Source organism: Vigna unguiculata, unplaced genomic scaffold (assembly GCF_037176805.1).
Source record: "Vigna unguiculata cultivar grain cowpea cultivar isolate G323 ecotype 2 unplaced genomic scaffold, ASM3717680v1 ptg000307l, whole genome shotgun sequence".
Lineage (NCBI taxonomy): Eukaryota > Viridiplantae > Streptophyta > Magnoliopsida > Fabales > Fabaceae > Vigna > Vigna unguiculata.
This window is the reverse complement of record NW_028196942.1, coordinates 25,194-45,000: the sequence shown is the minus strand read 5'-3', so window position 1 is coordinate 45,000 and position 19,807 is coordinate 25,194. Positions and strand designations below refer to the sequence as shown.

Sequence of the window (19,807 nt, the reverse complement as noted above, 5' to 3'; positions counted from 1 at the left end):
TAGTGATTCTAATTTTCCATGAATTTCCCATTTCTCACTTAACGACGGAACTTTGCTTATTTCTTTTTTTGAGGATCGGCGAATCAAATGATATTTCTGTTCCAATTTTTGTCTCTTCTTTTCCCTCTGAATAACACTTTTCCTTGCCATAATGGTTAATTTGCTATTAGCATCAATGATAGAAGTCGGATCCTAGATGTATAAGTGGCTTCTCTTCCCTATAGAAGGAAATGAGATTCTTGCCAGATATATATAATAAAGAATTCAATTAACCGAATTTGCCCGATGTAGAGGCAATTAAGAAGGCTGCATAAGTAAATATATAACCTACGGAAAAGTGGGCTAGTCCAACCAATCTTGCTTGCACAATGGAAAGAGCCACTGGTTTATCTCTCCATCGAATCAAATTAGCCAAAGGTGTACGTTCATGAGCCCATGCCAAAGTTTCAATCAATTCCTGCCAATATCCGCGCCAAGAAATTAAGAACATAAATCCAGTAGCCCAAACAAGATGTCCAAACAAGAACATCCATGCCCAGACTGATAAACTATTCATACCAAAAGGGTTATATCCATTGATAAGTTGTGAAGAGTTCAACCATAGATAATCTCTTAACCATCCCATCAAATAGGTAGAAGATTCATTAAACTGTGAAATATTACCCTGCCATAGTGTAATGTGTTTCCAATGCCAATAAAAAGTAACCCATCCAATGGTATTTAACATCCAGAAAACTGCCAAATAAAATGCGTCCCAAGCGGAAATATCACAAGTTCCGCCTCGTCCCGGGCCATCACAAGGAAAACTATAACCAAAATCTTTTTTATCAGGCATTAACTTAGAACCACGCGCATCCAAAGCACCTTTTACTAAAATCAAAGTAGTTGTATGTAAACCAAGAGCAATAGCATGATGAACCAAGAAGTCTCCAGGCCCTATTGTTAAGAATAGAGAATTACTATTCTCATTTACAGCGTTTAACCAACCAGGCAACCATATGCTTCGTCCCGCATTGAACGCCGGACTGTTCGTTGAAGATAAAAGTATATCGAACCCATAGGAAGTTTTACCATGAGCAGATTGTATCCATTGGGCAAATATAGGTTCAATCAAAATTTGTTTCTCCGGAGTACCAAAAGCAAGCATGACATCGTTATGGACATAAAGTCCCAGAGTATGGAACCCCAGAAAGAGGCTAGCCCAACTTAAGTGGGATATGATAGCTTCTTTATGGTCTAACATTCTTGCCAAGACATTATCTTGATTCTGCTCTGGATTATAATCTCTAATAAAAAAGATAGCTCCATGAGCAAAAGCCCCTGTCATAATGAAGCCTGCTATATATTGATGATGAGTATATAAGGCAGCTTGAGTAGTAAAGTCTTGCGCTATAAACGCATAAGCAGGTAAAGAGTACATGTGTTGTGCTACCAAGGAAGTAATAACCCCTAAAGAGGCTAGAGCAAGACCTAATTGAAAATGAATTGAATTATTGATTGTATCATAAAGACCCTTATGCCCACGCCCCAATCTACCCCCCGGAGGAGTATGTGCTTCTAAAAGATCTTTAATACTGTGACCAATCCCGAAATTAGTTCTATACATATGGCCAGCAACTAGAAAAATAAACGCAATAGCCAAATGATGGTGTGCAATATCAGTTAACCATAAACTTTGAGTTTGCGGATGAAATCCTCCGAGAAGTGTTAGAATAGCAGTTCCTGCTCCTTGAGGGGTACCAAATATATGATTATTGGAATCTGGGTTTTGAGCATAAAGATTCCACTGACCTGTAAAAAATGGACCTAATCCCTCGGGGTGCGGCAAGATATCTAATAAATTGTTCCATCGAACGGATTCCCCCCTGGACCCCGGAATAGCAACATGAACTAAATGCCCTGTCCAAGCCAAGGAACTTACTCCGAATAGTCCTGACAAATGATGATTGAGGCGGGATTCGGCATTTTTAAACCACGAAACACTCGGTTTCCATTTTGGTTGTAGGTGTAACCAACCTGCTATTAAAGATATAATAGAAAGTATTAATAGAAAAATAGCTCCAGTATAAAGATCCCCATTAGTACGTAAACCGATTGTATACCACCACTGATAAACACCAGAATAGGCTATATTAACAGGACCTAGAGCACCCCCTCGAGTAAAAGCTTCTACAGCTGGTTGACCAAAATGAGGATCCCAAATTGCATGAGCAATAGGTCTTACATGTAAAGGATCCTGTACCCATGTCTCAAAATTACCTTGCCAAGCTACATGAAAGAGATTCCCGGAAGTCCACAGAAAAATGATTGCTAATTGCCCGAAATGAGAAGCAAAAATATTCTGATAAAGACGTTCCTCAGTAATATCATCATGACTTTCGAAGTCATGTGCGGTAGCAATACCAAACCAAATACGACGAGTAGTGGGGTCTTGAGCTAAGCCTTGACTAAAGCTTGGAAATCTTAATGCCATAATGATTTTCAAATCCTCCTAGCTATTATCCTACTGCAATAATTCTTGCTAAGAAGAATGCCCATGTTGTGGCAATTCCACCTAGAAGGTAATGTGTTACTCCTACAGCACGTCCTTGTACAATGCTCAAGGCTCTGGGCTGAGTAGCAGGAGCAACTTTTAATTTATTATGAGCCCAAACAATGGATTCAATAAGTTCTTGCCAATAACCACGCCCGCTGAATAGAAACATTAAACTAAAAGCCCATACAAAATGTGCACCCAAGAAAAAAAGACCATATGCAGATAATGAAGAACCATAAGACTGAATTACCTGGGATGCCTGCGCCCATAAGAAATCACGAAGCCACCCATTAATGGTAATGGAACTCTGCGCAAAATTTCCTCCTGTGATATGAGTTACTATCCCTTGATCACTTATACTACCCCAAACATCTGACTGCATTTTCCAACTGAAATGGAATATAACTACGGAAATTGAATTGTACATCCAAAATAGTCCTAAGAAGACATGATCCCAAGCGGATACTTGGCATGTCCCCCCTCTTCCAGGTCCATCACAAGGGAAACGAAAACCTAGATTTGCTTTATCCGGTATCAATCGTGAACTACGAGCAAATAGAACACCCTTTAAGAGTATCAATACTGTTACATGAATTGTAAATGCATGAATATGATGGACCAAAAAATCCGCAGTTCCTAAAGGAATAGGTAACAAAGCAACTTTACCGCCCACTGCTACTAAATTTTCACCTCCCCAAGTCAAACTGGTACTTGTTGCTGCACCTGGGGCTGTTGTGCCAGGTGCTAAAGCGTGGGTATTTTGTATCCATTGAGCAAAGATCGGCTGTAATTGTATAGCAGTATCTGAAAACATATCTTGAGGGCGCCCTAATGCGCTCATGGTATCATTATGAATATACAAACCAAAACTGTGAAAACCTAAAAAGATACATACCCAGTTAAGATGTGATATGATTGAATCACGATGTCTAAGGACACGATCTAATAGATCGTTGTATCGAATAGTCGGATCATAATCTCTTACCATAAAAATCGCTGCATGCGCAGCAGCACCGACTATGAGAAATCCACCAATCCACATGTGATGTGTAAACAATGACAGTTGTGTACCATAGTCAGTAGCTAGGTATGGATAAGGAGGCATAGAATACATATGGTGAGCTACAACAATGGTCAACAGAGCCTAACATAGCTAGATTAATAGATAATTGAGCATGCCATGACGTTGTTAGAATCTCATATATACCTTTATGACCCTGGCCTGTAAATGGACCTTTATGTGCCTCTAAAATGTCTTTTATATTGTGACCAATACCCCAGTTGGTCCTATACATGTGACCCGCTATCAAGAAAAGAATTGCAATAGCTAAATGATGGTGTATAATATCGGTCAGCCATAAACCTCCAGTTACTGGATCTAATCCTCCACGAAAAGTAAGAAATTCTCCGTATTTTGACCAATTCAAGGTAAAAAATGGGGTTGCTCCCTCGGAAAAACTCGGATAAAGTTGAGCCAAAAGATCCCGATTTAGGATAAATTCATGAGGAAGTGGTATCTCTTTGGGATCTACTGCAGCATTTAGAAATTGGTTAATCGGTAAAGATACATGTATTTGATGTCCTGCCCAAGAAAGAGACCCCAACCCTAGGAGCCCTGTCAAATGGTGATTCAACATAGATTCTACATCTTGGAACCAAGCCAATTTTGGAGCAGCTTTGTGATAATGAAACCAACCAGCAAAAAGCATTAAGGCTGCAAAGACCAATGCACCAATTGCAGTACAATAGAGTTGTAATTCATTAGTTATTCCAGATGCTCTCCAAATCTGAAAAAAACCAGAGGTTATTTGTATTCCTCGGAACCCCCCCCCTACATCACCATTCAATATTTCTTGACCCACTATTGGCCAAACCACCTGAGCACTAGGCCTAATGTGAGTAGGATCACTTAACCATGCCTCATAATTGGAAAAACGAGCACCATGAAAATACATGCCACTCAGCCAAAGAAAGATGATAGAGAGTTGGCCAAAATGCGCACTAAAAACTTTTCGGGAAATCTCCTCTAAATCATTAGTATGGCTATCAAAATCATGAGCGTCAGCATGTAGGTTCCAGATCCAAGTAGTAGTATCTGGTCCCTTAGCTATTGTTCTTGAGAAATGACCAGGTTTTGCCCATTCCTCAAAAGAAGTTTTTATAGGATCCCTATCTACCAAAATTTTAACTTCTGGTTCCGGTGAACGAATAATCATTGAGTCCTCCTCTTTCCAGACAACACATACAAAGAGACCTGCCAACATAAAACAGAATTAGTGAACTTATTAGAGATGTTTCTATTGAGTTTTGTTCTCTCCTATCTCTCATGTATTGGATATCTTAGTAAATTTCATTTCTTTAGTTTTTCACTAGAACAATTATGATCTCGAAGTCAATTCGGGGCAAGTGTTCGAATCTATTATGACATAAGAGTGAGGCGCTCAACGGACCTATTTTAATCTTCTAAGACCTTTTTGGGAACTCTGAATGGAAGTTCAATAATTTTTCGTGCAGCCTAATCAAATGTATTCAGATTTTATTCTAATTCTATTCCTTAGATTTTATTTTTTTTTTTAGATAAAGTATAAGTATGTACTCTATTTCAAATTGAGCAGGCATTAGCATTCATTATTAGGCAATATACCTATATTTTATTTCTTTTTTTGAAGGTCTCTTTTCTTAATTTGATTGAATATTAGTTTAAATAACAGAAAAAAGGAGAAAATTATCTACTGTATCCACATCTCGTTTATTTCTATGAAATACTAGACAAAATCGAACAAAATTAGAAGGGATATATTTAAATTATGTGATTGGTCGTTCCTATAGAAATGATTTTTGAATTTGATAGGGACAAGAAACAAGAATTTATAACAATATATATTTATCTATCTATATCTTTATATAGATAGATAAATATATAAGAAAAAAAAGAAACAGAGTGTTCTTATTCAAAACGCCCTGTGATCTTCAACCAATTCTGTGCTGCAATATAATTACCGGGGGTGAGAGCTATAGCTTGTTTCCAATATTCAGCGGCTTGATTAAACCAAGACTCCGCAACTTCTGAGTCTCCCTGCCGAATGGCCTGTTCTCCTCGGTCGAAATAGGTGAGTCAATTCCTTTCCTTAGAACCGTACTTGAGAATTTCCTGACTCATACGGCTCAGTAGTCAATTCTTTTTTTGTTCTATTATCTTGAAGTTAACTAAAAGAAAAAAAGAAATTATTAATATGAGTTTCAAACTTTCATTTTTACTAATAAATAAAGAATTTCAAAGAATTTCATCTTTTTTTTTTAGTTTTATCTTTTCTCCTACCTTCAGAAAAGGGAATCAAGCATTGGCATTAACGCCCTAATTCTAATTTTCTGAAAGGTAACTATCTCGATTTTATATATCATATACAAAAATATATGATAGATTCATTTCTATAGAATCTTGGTAAAAGTTTTTTCTTTCTTATCTTATAAGTTCTTATAAGTAAAGAGAAAATACTTTCTATCTTTGGGATTTGATACTACACCGCTGCTCAAAATACCAGGGGATCCTTTTTATTACATAAGTGGATTCCTGACTTCTTTATTTATCATGAGATAAGGAAGCAGTTTTTATTATATCGATTGAAAACCGTGTTAATTGATCCTTACGATGCTTCCTTTATCAATTAGATCTTTTATCCATAGAAAAAGAGGGTATCTAGACATATCGATTTCTTCATATTTTTACTTCTATGAAGTTTCTTTGCTACAGCTGATAAAAATCGTTGTTTTGAACGATATATATATGTAGAAAGCCTTTCTTATTTATAATTATTTATATTTCTATATTTCTTATATTAAAATTTGTGGATTTGCTTGTTCTTTTCTTTTTTCTTTCTATAGTGGAGATAGTCGCACGTAATGACAGATCACGGCCATATTATTAAAAGCTTGGGGTAAAAATGGGTTTCGTTCGAGCGCCCGAAAATAATATTCCAAAGCTTTAGTATGTTCTCCGTTACTTGTGTGAATAAGGCCTATGTTATAAAGTATATAACTTCGATCATAGGGATCAATTTCCAGTCGCATAGCCTCATAATAATTCTGTAAAAGCTTCTGCATAATTTCCTTCAGATTGAGCTGACATCCGTTACGGTCGTCATTCGGTTCAAAGAATCTCCGCTCCAGAACTGTACGTGAGATTTTCATCTCATACGGCTCCCCCCTTATGTGTGTAATGAGAAAAATCCATCAAATCAAAAAATATTCCAGTATTCTCATTCTCAACTGAACAGAGCTAGTGTTTTTACAATAAATCTCTAGCCAACCTTCCTGTCAAAAATTATTTCTTAACATTAAGTATGTAGGTACTTGATAAAAAAAAATAAGAACTTCAACAATTTCTTTGTCCTCTACGCTGCTTAATTTCCTGGAATTAGTCACCTCAATAATCTTCGATGGTTCTATGGGTATCCAAAATATGAACGAGATGGATATTTATTGTCCCAACCATTCCTGTTAGTCCCAATCTCGATAAGCCATGGATATAGATAGATACAAAGTTTTCGTGTCCTTGATTCCCAAGCGTAGTGCTTCTTTCCCAATGTTGCCTATCAGTACTAGTAATTTGGGGTTGACCTAACCCCATAAGTATAGGTATAACCTTTCGCTTAATACTAGAAACCTAAAATTCAAGCATATAAGGCTTCATTAATCGAGGATACACGACAGAAGGAATTAATCCTTTTATTTACAAATTTCACCTTCAACACGCGTGGGGTTTTTCCATTCCATTTTTTTTTGACCGAAATCGGTCAAAAAAAATGGAATCAAATCACACCATCTCTGTAATAAGTGAATGCCCTTTTTTCTCCTGAAGTTGTCGGAATTATTCGTAATAAGATATTGGCTACAATTGAAAAGGTCTTATCTATAAAATTTTCATTTATCCGAGATCTAGGCATAGGTAGAAATCCATTCTATAATTTAATTAATCATGGTGTGAGAAATCAATCCCACAAATAAAGGAATTGTATAATTATAATACAGTGCGAAATAACGTAAAAATGAACTCATCAATCAAATTTGTTTATCCTAAGACCTTGTAGGAGGTTTTTTTTTAATTTTACTTTGTATTTTTATAGTTTGAATAGGTTTTATGCATTTATGAAAAATAGGATTGATTCACTATTCAACATTCAACCGGTTTCTGGGCATCATTATATAGGAGAGATGGCCGAGTGGTTCAAGGCGTAGCATTGGAACTGCTATGTAGGCTTTTTGTTTACCGGGGGTTCGAATCCCTCTCTTTCCGAATCTTTACCAAATTCATCAATATTACTCATCCCAATGCATACCATTATTTCATATTTCAAATTTGTTTGTTGATATGGACAACTTTATATTCCTCATTTTTCGGTAATACAAAAAATAGTGGATAACGGGTGGGCAAGGAATAAAAATTTTCGCATATCCATGTCTATGATATATGAATAGCAGAAAATCCTTGTAAAAAAAACTCTTGTTATTTTAGTTAAGTTTAAGTTTGACGAGAATAATATTCTACAACCAGTAATTCATTTATTTTCAAACCAACCCATTTATTATCTATTATTTGATTAATTAAACCTTTATATTGGAAAGGGTGAACAGTCAAATGATTTGGCAATTTCTCATGGGGGGCTGAATCAAAATAATTTTGAATAAGAGTTTTAGATTTTTGTTCATCCTTTGCTGTAATAATATCTTGAGGTTTACAACGATAACTTGGTATATCCACTATACGACCATTAACTAAAACATGTCTATGGTTTATAAATTGGCGGGCTTGAGGAATAGTCGCAGCCATACCCAATCGAAAAAGTATGTTATCCAAGCGCATTTCAAGTAGTTGTAATAAAACCTGACCAGTTGATCCTTTAGCTTTTCCGGAGATACGAACGTATTTAAGCAATTGTCGTTCTGTAAGACCATAATGAAAACGCAATTTTTGTTTTTCTTCTAAACGAATACGATATTGAGATTTTTTACTGAAGCGCAATTGATTTCGAAATTCGTTTTTGACTGTTGGCCTTTTACTAGTAAGTCCTGGTAAATATCCTAGACGACGTATTTTTTTGAAACGAGGTCCTCTGTAACGTGACATAAAAACTCCTTTTTTAAAATGAAAAATCTTATAAATCGAAATGAAAACTAAACGAAATGAAAAATATTATAGAATTCTAAATGAAGCGAAATCTACTAAAGTTTTATAGTACAAAGAAGAATTAGATGAATTTTATCAATATCCGAATTTATTGTATATAAAAGAATACAAAAAAGTAGGTTAATTTCTTGATTTCTTCCGCAGAGATCGAACTCTCCCAATTTTTTATTTCTAAAAAAGATATTATCAATTATGTAAAAAACAAATAGAGAAAAGCCGGTTATCGGATTCGAACCGATGACCATCGCATTACAAATGCGATGCTCTAACCTCTGAGCTAAACCGGCTAATGTAAACGAAATATACATATGCAGAAGAATTGAATGGGATCTTAGTTATCAATTTTTAGTTATTTATAACAAAATTCAAATTAATACAAACATCAAAAATAGAGAAAGAAAATATAGAAAATCAAACCCAATTTTTATTATTTCTATTATTTATTTTATCTGATAACATAAAGTGCAAGATAATAATTAATATTATATTAATATAATTTATTTAATATAATTTATTTCGATCTACTATTCTAGATATATATTATTAAATTGATTTCTTTCAAAAAGATTATTTATTAGTACTTAAAGTAAATTTGAATAAATATAAATTTTAGTAAATATTTATTAAGGAATTCCATATTTCTAAGTAAATGTCTAATTCTATATTATATTCAATTAAAAGAATGGTTTTTTTTAGCCACTAGATTCGTTTTAGTTATATAAATTGTATATGAATAAATGGATTGTTTATTTTCTTTTTTTTTTTAAGCAAAAACAAAAAAAAAAAAAGAATCGACCATTCGAGTATTCTAAATTGTATGAAAAAAGAAGATAAGTAGGTACATAGAAGATAAGTAGATATGTGGTCTATATCTGTGTATATTGAATTGTTAATATATAGATATTAGAATTAGTTCTGATTCAAACAAATAAAGGTATCCAATATAGATGAAATAAAATCTATAAAATTGGAGAAAGGGGTTTTTAATATTTAATAAAATAATATGTATTTAATGAATTCAAAAGTTCCCGCATAATTCTCATAATAGAAATGAAAAAAAAAGCATTCTATTATAATCAGATTCAAATAAAAAAAAAGATGGGGATATGGCGAAATTGGTAGACGCTACGGACTTAATTGGATTGAGTTTTGGTATGGAAACTTACCAAGTAATAATTTTCAAATTCAGAGAAACCCTGGAATTCACAATGGGCAATCCTGAGCCAAATCCTGTTTTCTGAAAACAAATAAAAATTCAGAAAGTGATAATAAAAAAGGGATAGGTGCAGAGACTCTATGGAAGCTGTTCTAACAAACGAAATTGACGACTTTTTTTATTGCATTAGTAAAAGAATCCTTTCACCAAAATTACAGGAATGGATCAAAGATAAACATTTAGAAACATATATATATACTGAAATACTCTTTCAATTTGTTACTTTTTATTTTATTATTGAAGATCTATTTGTGATAAAAATATTCACAAATGAAAAATGTGAATCAAATCAATTCGAAGTTGAAGAAAAGATGGAATATTTATTGATGAAATTATTCACTTCATCATAATCGGCTAAAACCCTTGAAGAACTGATAAATCAGATGAGAATAAAGATAGAGTCCTATTCTACATGTCAATACCGACAACAATGAAATTGAAAGTAAGAGGAAAATCCGTCGACTTAAGAAATCATGAGGGTTCAAGTCCCTCTATCCCCAAAAATACTTTTTCATTTTCTAATTTTTTTCCTATATCCTCTCTATCTTGAAGTCCTTATTTATGTGTTTTATTCGATTTATTATTTCCCAACGAAATTGGAATTTTTTTTTCATCAATTTCCTATCTATCATAATTTTCTTATCTATCATAATGACAAGGGACGAGTTTTGGAATAGATATAAATATATATGTGAAACACATAGAATTTTTTTTAATCAGAAATGTATAAATTAATATCTTATTTTTTAGCAAGGAATTTTCATATGCGTAATTAACGATTAACAATAAAAAATAATTATTACTGCGGAAACTCACTTACAAACTTTTTTTTTACTTAGTTGATATAGATTCATTAACATAGATTTTAAAAATCTTTTAAAATCAAAGTATTAAGCTTCAAGAATGGTCGGGATAGCTCAGTTGGTAGAGCAGAGGACTGAAAATCCTCGTGTCACCAGTTCAAATCTGGTTCCTGACACAAGATTCATTTGTATGAGTATCTATCCCCCATATTCATTTTAATGAATATGGGGGATAGATACTCATACAAATTTGTGTTCTTCTAGATTCTGATACATAACATATTTCTTTGATCTATTTAGGTATCTGTAGATATACTTTTCCTAGATGATTAAAGAATAGATGCAATTTTTTATTAGGTATATTCGCTTATCTATAGTATCTATATATATATAGATATAGATATATAGATAATGAATTCTTTATCTATTTTTTTCCTTTTTTTTCTGCGATACAAAAAAAGGTTTCTATTTCCATAATATTCGAGTGGTTTAATTAGTTGGTTAAAAGACCTAAAAGTCGAAGTTCTGGGGTGGAGTGAGAATATTAAGAATTCATCTGAGAAGGATTACCAAAATAGAATCGAGCCCTTTTCTTTGTGTTTTTTTTTTCGTGGCCGTATAATTGATGGTGATGTGCACGTTATATAGTTTATTATAAAGATAAAGAATTAGTTTATTATAAAGATAAAGAATTTTTGCAGTTCATCCTATTTCTTTTATTGGCTTGGCTGATAAGAACTCAGTATTGTTTTTGTTTTAGAATCTTAAGAAACTCCTATCCATCCTATTTTAAACCCTATAATTATTCATTCTATTATTTCTGAATTTTGTGATTTCTCACATAATAATATCTGAATGCAACTTCCATTACTCTGCCTGATTTAATGTCAATCAATTATTTTGTCTGATCTATAACAGAATGTACTTATATTCTTTGACTGGGGTTGCAGAAGTTTGGATTAGTTTATTATTTTTATCATTTAGTGAGCATCTTGTATTTCATAAAAATTTGGAGCAATATAATCTTTACGCAAAGGCCATCCTATCCAATTTTCGGGCATTAAAATACGTCTTAGACGCGGATGACTATCATAAGAGATTCCCAACATATCATAAGATTCCTTTTCTTGAAAATCCGCACTTTTCCAAACCCAAAAAATCGAAGGAATTCTGGGATTTTTTCTTGATACAAATATTTTTATGCATACCTCTTCGGGTTGATTTATACCATACTCTATTCTTGTAAAATGATATACACTAGCTAAGAGTCCTCCGGGTGCTACATCATAGGCACATTGAGAACGTAGATAATTGTAACCATATACATATAAAATGACAGCAATGGAATGCCAATCCTCGGGCTTTATTTGTAAAGTCTCTATTCCTAGGTAATCGAAACCCAAGGATCTATGAATTAGTCCATGTTTGACTAGCCAAGAAGACAAACGACCTTGCATTTTTTGCTTCTCCTAAATTTTTTTTATGAGTTTGGTATTAGTATTTTCTATTACGATGAAATTTTTAAAATACGATGAAATTTTTAAAAAAGGAATTGCTTTTTATTATTGTACTTTAAAAAAATGTGTCAGACGATATCTCTGAAGTAGATGGCGGTTGATAGAAAAATTCTTGACCATAATTGTCAGTATAAGTACTGTATCCAACATGAAACTTATGGTTGGTAGTAAAACATCTATTCTCTCGTTGAAAACTCATTGGATCTTCATATATTTCTCGAGATATTTTCTTACGAAGTTTTGTTATAGCATCTATAATGGCCTCCGGTTTAGGTGGACAGCCCGGCAAATATACATCTACAGGAATTAGCTTATCTACGCCTCGAACAGTACTATAAGAATCGGTACTAAACATCCCCCCCGTAATTGTACAGGCTCCCATAGCAATAACATATTTAGGTTCGGGCATTTGTTCATATAATCGAACTAAAGAAGGGGCCATTTTCATAGTTACAGTGCCCGCTGTTAAAATTAGGTCCGCCTGCCTAGGACTCGATCGTGGTACTAGTCCATAACGATCAAAATCGAATCGTGATCCTATTAATGAAGCAAATTCAATGAAGCAACAACTCGTACCATAAAGAAGCGGCCATAAACTGGATAATCTTGACCAATTTGAAAAATCATTTAATGTCGTTGAAATAACTGAATTTTGGGTTGTTTGATCAAGTAAGGGAAACTCAATGGAATTCATAATTGTCTCAATATTTTTTTTTCTAATTGTCTAAATAGTCAAGAATTAAGACCATTCTAATGCCCCCTTTCGCCATGCATAAACTGAACCAACAATTAGGATAAGCACGAATAAGAAAGCTTCTAAAAATACGGATACCCCTAATACATCGAAACTCATTGCCCATGGATAAAGAAAAACCGTTTCAACATCAAAAACAACAAAAATGAGAGCAAACATATAATAACGGATTCGAAATTGTAACCAAGCATCGCCTATTGGTTCTATTCCGGATTCATAACTAGAAAGTTTTTCCGGTCCCTTGCTAATGGGGGCTAAAATTCCAGAAATTAGAAATGCCAAAATAGGAATCAAACTTGATATTATTAGAAATGCCCAAAAAATATCATATTCGTAAAGAAGAAACATAAAAGTACTCCTCTGAATGTAGAAAATATACCAAATTCATTTTCATTTTTAGTCTAAAGTCTCCATTTTTTTAGACTAGCTGAATATACTAATATTAATATTATTCTATCGAATATGAATATGTTCGAATAGAAAGTTACAAATTGTTTTTTTTTTAGTAATAGTCTTAGTAATGAGATCTATTCGATCCAAAATAGTATTAATATTATTAGTATCTGTAGGAATATTAGGGCTATACGGACTCGAACCGTAGACCTTCTCGGTAAAACAGATCAAACTAATTATTATCTAAATGATTTAAATTGTTTTCAAAACCCAACATGCATTTTTTTTTGCATTGAGCTTTTTCATTAACTGATAAAAATATTAGTTAGTCCACCATCTTTTTTTTTTTTTACAGTAAAGAATAAAGAGATGATTCCCTATGCTCTTCTTTTTTATTTGTATAACAATCAAAGAGCACTACCAAAGTGTTTCAAAGAAGGATTATCTTGACGTAGGTCTGCTTCTGGCCTAGATCAACTTAAGTTAAATGGACTCTTTATCCACCTACTAAAATTAAAATAGAAGATAAGAAATGACACTTCATACACCTTAAAGTTCATAAAATAGGAAGAAAAGATAATCTTTTTTAGGTCCCTATACCCTTTATGTTTAGCATTGACGAGAAATGGGTATTCACCTTATCAATATCTCAAATCAATTATGGATTCGATTTTATGGCTAAACCCTTTGTCAGGCTAGTGTTCTCTTGTTTTGTTCCTTAAAATGGAGTAAGACACCGATTTCTTACTATAAGATAAACTTTTTTAATTACAAGATGAACTCCTCTGAAAAAAAGCATTGGCGCTCGTGTAAACGAGGTGCTCTACCTAACTGAGCTACAGCCCTTGTGTTTTTGATACATATTTTATCATAGTATGAAGATAATTGCTTGTCAAGATGAATATTACATGATCGAATCCCTTGAACGGGGGTTGGTATTGCTTATCAGTAATTTTACATTTATAATCAATTAATCTGATAGATGGGTACTCTTCTTTTTTTTTTTTTGAGGAGGAGTCCTAAATTACCTACTTAACTCAGTGGTTAGAGTATTGCTTTCATACGGCGGGAGTCATTGGTTCAAATCCAATAGTAGGTAAGGTATAGTTATAACTTATTAGATACCTTTGACTGTGGTATCTAATAAGCTTTTCTACTTACTTTTTTCTTCTGACTGTTTCTTTTTTCTTTTTATTGTTTTCGGATATTGGGACGCATCAATTTCAACTTGTTATGAAATAACATTGATAGCCTCTACTCGTGTTCTAGCTCGTCTAAGAGCTAGATTTGCCTCAATTGTTTGTCTCTTGCCTTCAGCCTTATTCAAATTAGTTTCTGCTATTTCAAGAGTTTGCTGTGCTTCTTGTGGATCAATGTCACTACCCTTTTCCGCATCATTTACTAAAACAGTTATCTCATTATTATTTATTCTAGCAAACCCCCCCATCAGAGCCATTGTTAACCATTGGTCTTTAAGACGTATTCTCAAAATACCTATATCGACAGCTGAGGCAATAGGCGCATGATTAGGTAATACTCCAATTTGTCCGCTATTAGTAGGTAAAATGATTTCCTTCACTTCTGAATCCCAAACAATTCGATTGGGGGTCAATACACAAAGATTTAAAGTCATTTCTTCAAATTGCTCTCCGTTTCTAAGTTCGTAGCCTTCGCAGTAGCTTCATCGATATTACCTACCAAATAAAAGGCTTGTTCAGGAAGACCGTCTAATTCTCCAGAAAGAATCAAATTAAACCCTCTAATTGTTTCTACTAGACCAACATATTTTCCAGCCGAACCGGTAAAAACTTCTGCTACGAAAAAAGGTTGTGATAAGAAACGCTCAATTTTTCGTGCTCTTGCTACGGTTAAGCGATCTTCTTCGGATAATTCGTCCAAGCCAAGGATAGCTATAATGTCTTGAAGTTCTTTGTAACGTTGTAAAGTTTGTTTAACTCGTTGCGCAGTCTCATAATGTTCTTCACCAACGATTCGAGGTTGGAGCATAGTTGAGGTTGAATCTAAAGGATCTACTGCTGGATAGATACCTTTGGCGGCTAATCCTCTTGATAGTACAGTAGTAGCATCTAAATGTGCAAATGTCGTAGCAGGAGCAGGGTCAGTTAAATCGTCGGCAGGTACATAAACTGCTTGAATAGAAGTTATGGACCCTTCTTTGGTAGAAGTGATTCTTTCTTGTAAAGAACCCATTTCAGTACTAAGAGTGGGTTGATAACCCACAGCAGAGGGCATTCGACCCAATAAGGCAGATACTTCAGATCCTGCTTGAACGAAGCGGAAGATATTGTCGATAAATAGAAGTACATCTTGCTCATTGACATCTCGAAAATATTCCGCCATAGTTAGGGCAGTTAAACCAACTCTCATACGAGCTCCGGGTGGTTCATTCATTTGACCATATACTAAAGCTACTTTGGATTCTGCAATATTTTGTTCATTAATTACTCCAGATTCTTTCATTTCCATATAAAGATCATTTCCCTCGCGAGTACGCTCACCTACTCCGCCAAATACAGATACACCTCCATGAGCTTTGGCAATGTTATTGATCAATTCCATAATAAGTACTGTTTTACCCACTCCAGCTCCACCGAAAAGTCCTATTTTTCCTCCACGACGATAAGGAGCTAAAAGATCTACTACTTTTATTCCTGTTTCAAAAATAGATAATTTTGTATCTAATTGTATAAAGGTAGGCGCAGATCTATGAATGGGAGATGTTGTACGAGTATCTACAGGACCTAAATTATCAATCGGCTCTCCAAGCACGTTGAAAATTCGTCCTAGAGTTGCTCCGCCTACTGGAACACTTAGGGGAGTTCCTGTGTCAATAACTTGCATTCCTCTCATTAGACCATCTGTAGCACTCATAGCTACAGCCCTAACTCGATTATTTCCTAATAATTGTTGTACTTCACAAGTCACATTAATTTGTTGACCAACAGTATCTCGACCCTTAACTACCAGAGCATTGTAAATATTAGGCATCTTCCCCGGGGGAAAGGCTACATCTAGTACCGGACCAATTATTTGGTCAATATGTCCCAGATTTTTTTTTTCAATCGAAGAAACTTCAGGACCGGAAGTAGGAGGATTTATTCGCATATCAAAAGCCAATTTTTTTTTCCGAAAAAGTTTTTAAATCAAAAAGAAATGTTCGATAAGAAAGCAAGTTGATCGGTTAATTCAAAAAGAAATAAGAAATGGGAGTTAGTACTCCATTTTTTTGGTACTATTCCATCAATCCTCTTTAACTGTTTACTTACTTATTCAAATTCAATTATTGAATTCTTAAGCTTACTGCAGTTATTTTGAAAATTTCAATTGGATAAAATCTTTCGAAAGTCTTTTCTTTTTTTCTATCATTCTAGAAAATATCATCTATATTCTGTATGGAATTCGAACCTGTACCTTAATTTAGAATTCATTTTTTTTATCATTGGCTTTCGTATTTCCTCAGTAGACAATTTTTTAGACTTACCCTCTGTTTCCCTATTTTTTGACCTCTTTTTTTATTTTCCGGGGAGAAAGCTGCCTATTTTTACATCTAGGATTTACATAGACAACATATATCACTGTCAAGATTAAGAATAAATTATTATTATTATTTAGATTAGATCTTTCGATTTCAAAATTAAAAAATAAGATCAAATTGAAAAAAAAAAAAGATTGGGTTGCGCCATACATAGAAAAGAGTATACAATAATGATGTATTTGACAAATCAAATACCATCGTTTAATTTAATAATAACATAACGAACCTTTGGGATTAATTGATAATAGTAGTTGATTTTTGTAAAAGATTTCATTAACTCCTAAGTCATATCGAGTAGACCTTATTGTTTCAAGAATTCTTAATTCAAGAGTTGTAGGGAGGGATTTATGTCACCACAAACAGAGACTAAAGCAAGTGTTGGGTTCAAAGCTGGTGTTAAAGATTATAAATTGAATTATTATACTCCTGAGTATGAAACCAAAGATACTGATATCTTGGCAGCATTTCGAGTAACTCCTCAACCTGGAGTTCCACCTGAAGAAGCAGGTGCTGCGGTAGCCGCCGAATCTTCTACTGGTACATGGACAACTGTGTGGACCGATGGGCTTACCAGTCTTGATCGTTACAAAGGACGATGCTATCACATCGAACCTGTTGCTGGGGAAGAAAATCAATATATTGCTTACGTAGCTTATCCTTTAGACCTTTTTGAAGAAGGTTCTGTTACTAACATGTTTACTTCTATTGTCGGTAATGTATTTGGGTTCAAGGCACTGCGTGCTCTACGTCTGGAGGATTTGCGAATCCCAACCGCTTATATTAAAACTTTCCAAGGTCCGCCTCACGGCATCCAAGTTGAGAGAGATAAATTGAACAAGTATGGTCGTCCCCTATTAGGATGTACTATTAAACCTAAATTGGGGTTATCCGCTAAGAATTATGGTAGAGCTGTTTATGAATGTCTTCGTGGGGGACTTGATTTTACCAAAGATGATGAAAATGTGAATTCCCAACCATTTATGCGTTGGAGAGACCGTTTCTTATTTTGTGCTGAAGCGATTTTTAAATCACAGGCTGAAACAGGTGAAATCAAAGGGCATTACTTGAATGCAACTGCGGGTACATGCGAAGAAATGATGAAAAGAGCTGTATTTGCCAGAGAATTAGGCGTTCCTATCGTAATGCATGATTATTTAACAGGGGGATTCACTGCAAATACTAGCTTGGCTCATTATTGCCGAGATAATGGTCTACTTCTTCATATACATCGTGCAATGCATGCAGTTATCGACAGACAAAAGAATCATGGTATGCACTTTCGTGTATTAGCTAAAGCATTACGTTTGTCTGGTGGAGATCATGTTCACTCCGGTACCGTAGTAGGTAAACTTGAAGGGGAAAGAGATATCACTTTAGGTTTTGTTGACTTACTGCGTGATGATTTTGTTGAAAAAGATCGAAGTCGTGGTATTTATTTCACTCAGGATTGGGTTTCTCTACCAGGTGTTCTGCCTGTTGCTTCGGGAGGTATTCACGTTTGGCATATGCCTGCTCTGACCGAAATCTTTGGAGATGATTCCGTACTTCAATTTGGCGGAGGAACTTTAGGACACCCTTGGGGAAATGCACCAGGTGCTGTAGCTAATCGAGTAGCTCTTGAAGCCTGTGTGAAGGCTCGAAATGAAGGACGTGATCTTGCTCGTGAAGGTAATGAAATTATCCGTGAGGCTAGCAAATGGAGTCCTGAATTAGCTGCTGCTTGCGAAGTATGGAAGGAGATCAAATTTGAATTCGAAGCAATGGATACTATTTGAATTCGAAGCAATGGATACTTTGGATTAATTGCAATTAAACTCGGCACAATCTTTTCCTAAAAGAAGGATTGAGCCGAATACAAAGATACTTAATTATTAAACAGATTTCTATCTTTCGTATTGGAATAGAAGCATAGTAAGTAGACGATATTTTACGAAAAAAGTGATTACAATTTATAAGGGAAACTGGCTATTGCCTTTTTCGATGTGAATTTCACATAATAGGGAAGTTGTTCCATTTCTATATGAAATTTGTATTTTCCTATTGATTTCTATATTTCTATAATTTTATACGTTTTTTTAGTTTAGAATATCATTTTAGAATAAAAAAAGATATATATATATTTAAATAATTTTTCTTATAAGTAATTCTAACATAATACTAATAATCGAATTAATAAGATTGAAAATCTTATTAATTCGATTGTATTTATTCGATTGTATTTTTTTTTCAATACTAATATTGACAACACTGTATCAAATAAATATAATCCGATCGTGAATAAATTGATCACCTTACTTACGTTAAATAGGCGTTATTACTTCATCAAATGGTAGGTTCATTGGTTTTCTTTCTGCGAGACAAACAAGAAAAACTTTGTTAATGAATAAGTAAGTGAATTGAAAGGTAAACACGAATATATATACGAAAATATTAGATCTATATATACCAATATATATATAGTCTTATATATATAATAATAATGGATAACTCTAACATAGTATTTCAAGAACATAGTATTTAAATAGGTGGTATATCTTTTTTTAGTTTTTTAGACAATTCAATTTTGTAATTTTATTTTTTTGATTGCGATTGGGTATAAATATCCACCTTATTTTTTAAATTGTAATGGGGTTGCTAACTCAATGGTAGAGTACTCGGCTTTTAAGAGCGACTCTATTTTTTACGCATTTCTATGAAGCAATGGGTTCGTCGATACTATCGGTAGAGCTTGTAAAACCACGACTGATCCAGAAAGGAATGACTGGAAAAAGTAGCATGTCGTATCAATGAAGAATTCTAAAAATATTTCATTCTTTTAGGATCCAGCTCAAATTTTTGTTTGAATTTT

The 19,807-nt window shown here is 34.0% G+C and overlaps 3 non-coding genes across 3 annotated transcripts; 2 read left to right on the top strand and 1 right to left on the bottom strand.

Annotated features, from left to right (window-relative positions):
• Positions 1-7,741: 7,741 nt before the first annotated feature.
• On the top strand, positions 7,742-7,829 carry TRNAS-GGA (transfer RNA serine (anticodon GGA)). Its single transcript has one exon. It is a non-coding gene; the product is annotated as a tRNA-Ser (tRNA).
• A 1,105-nt stretch (positions 7,830-8,934) lies between these two features.
• Positions 8,935-9,007, bottom strand: TRNAT-UGU (transfer RNA threonine (anticodon UGU)). The gene has a single exon. It is a non-coding gene; the product is annotated as a tRNA-Thr (tRNA).
• Positions 9,008-10,842: 1,835 nt separating this feature from the next.
• TRNAF-GAA (transfer RNA phenylalanine (anticodon GAA)) lies at positions 10,843-10,915 on the top strand. Its single transcript has one exon. It is a non-coding gene; the product is annotated as a tRNA-Phe (tRNA).
• The last annotated feature ends 8,892 nt before the right edge of the window (positions 10,916-19,807 follow it).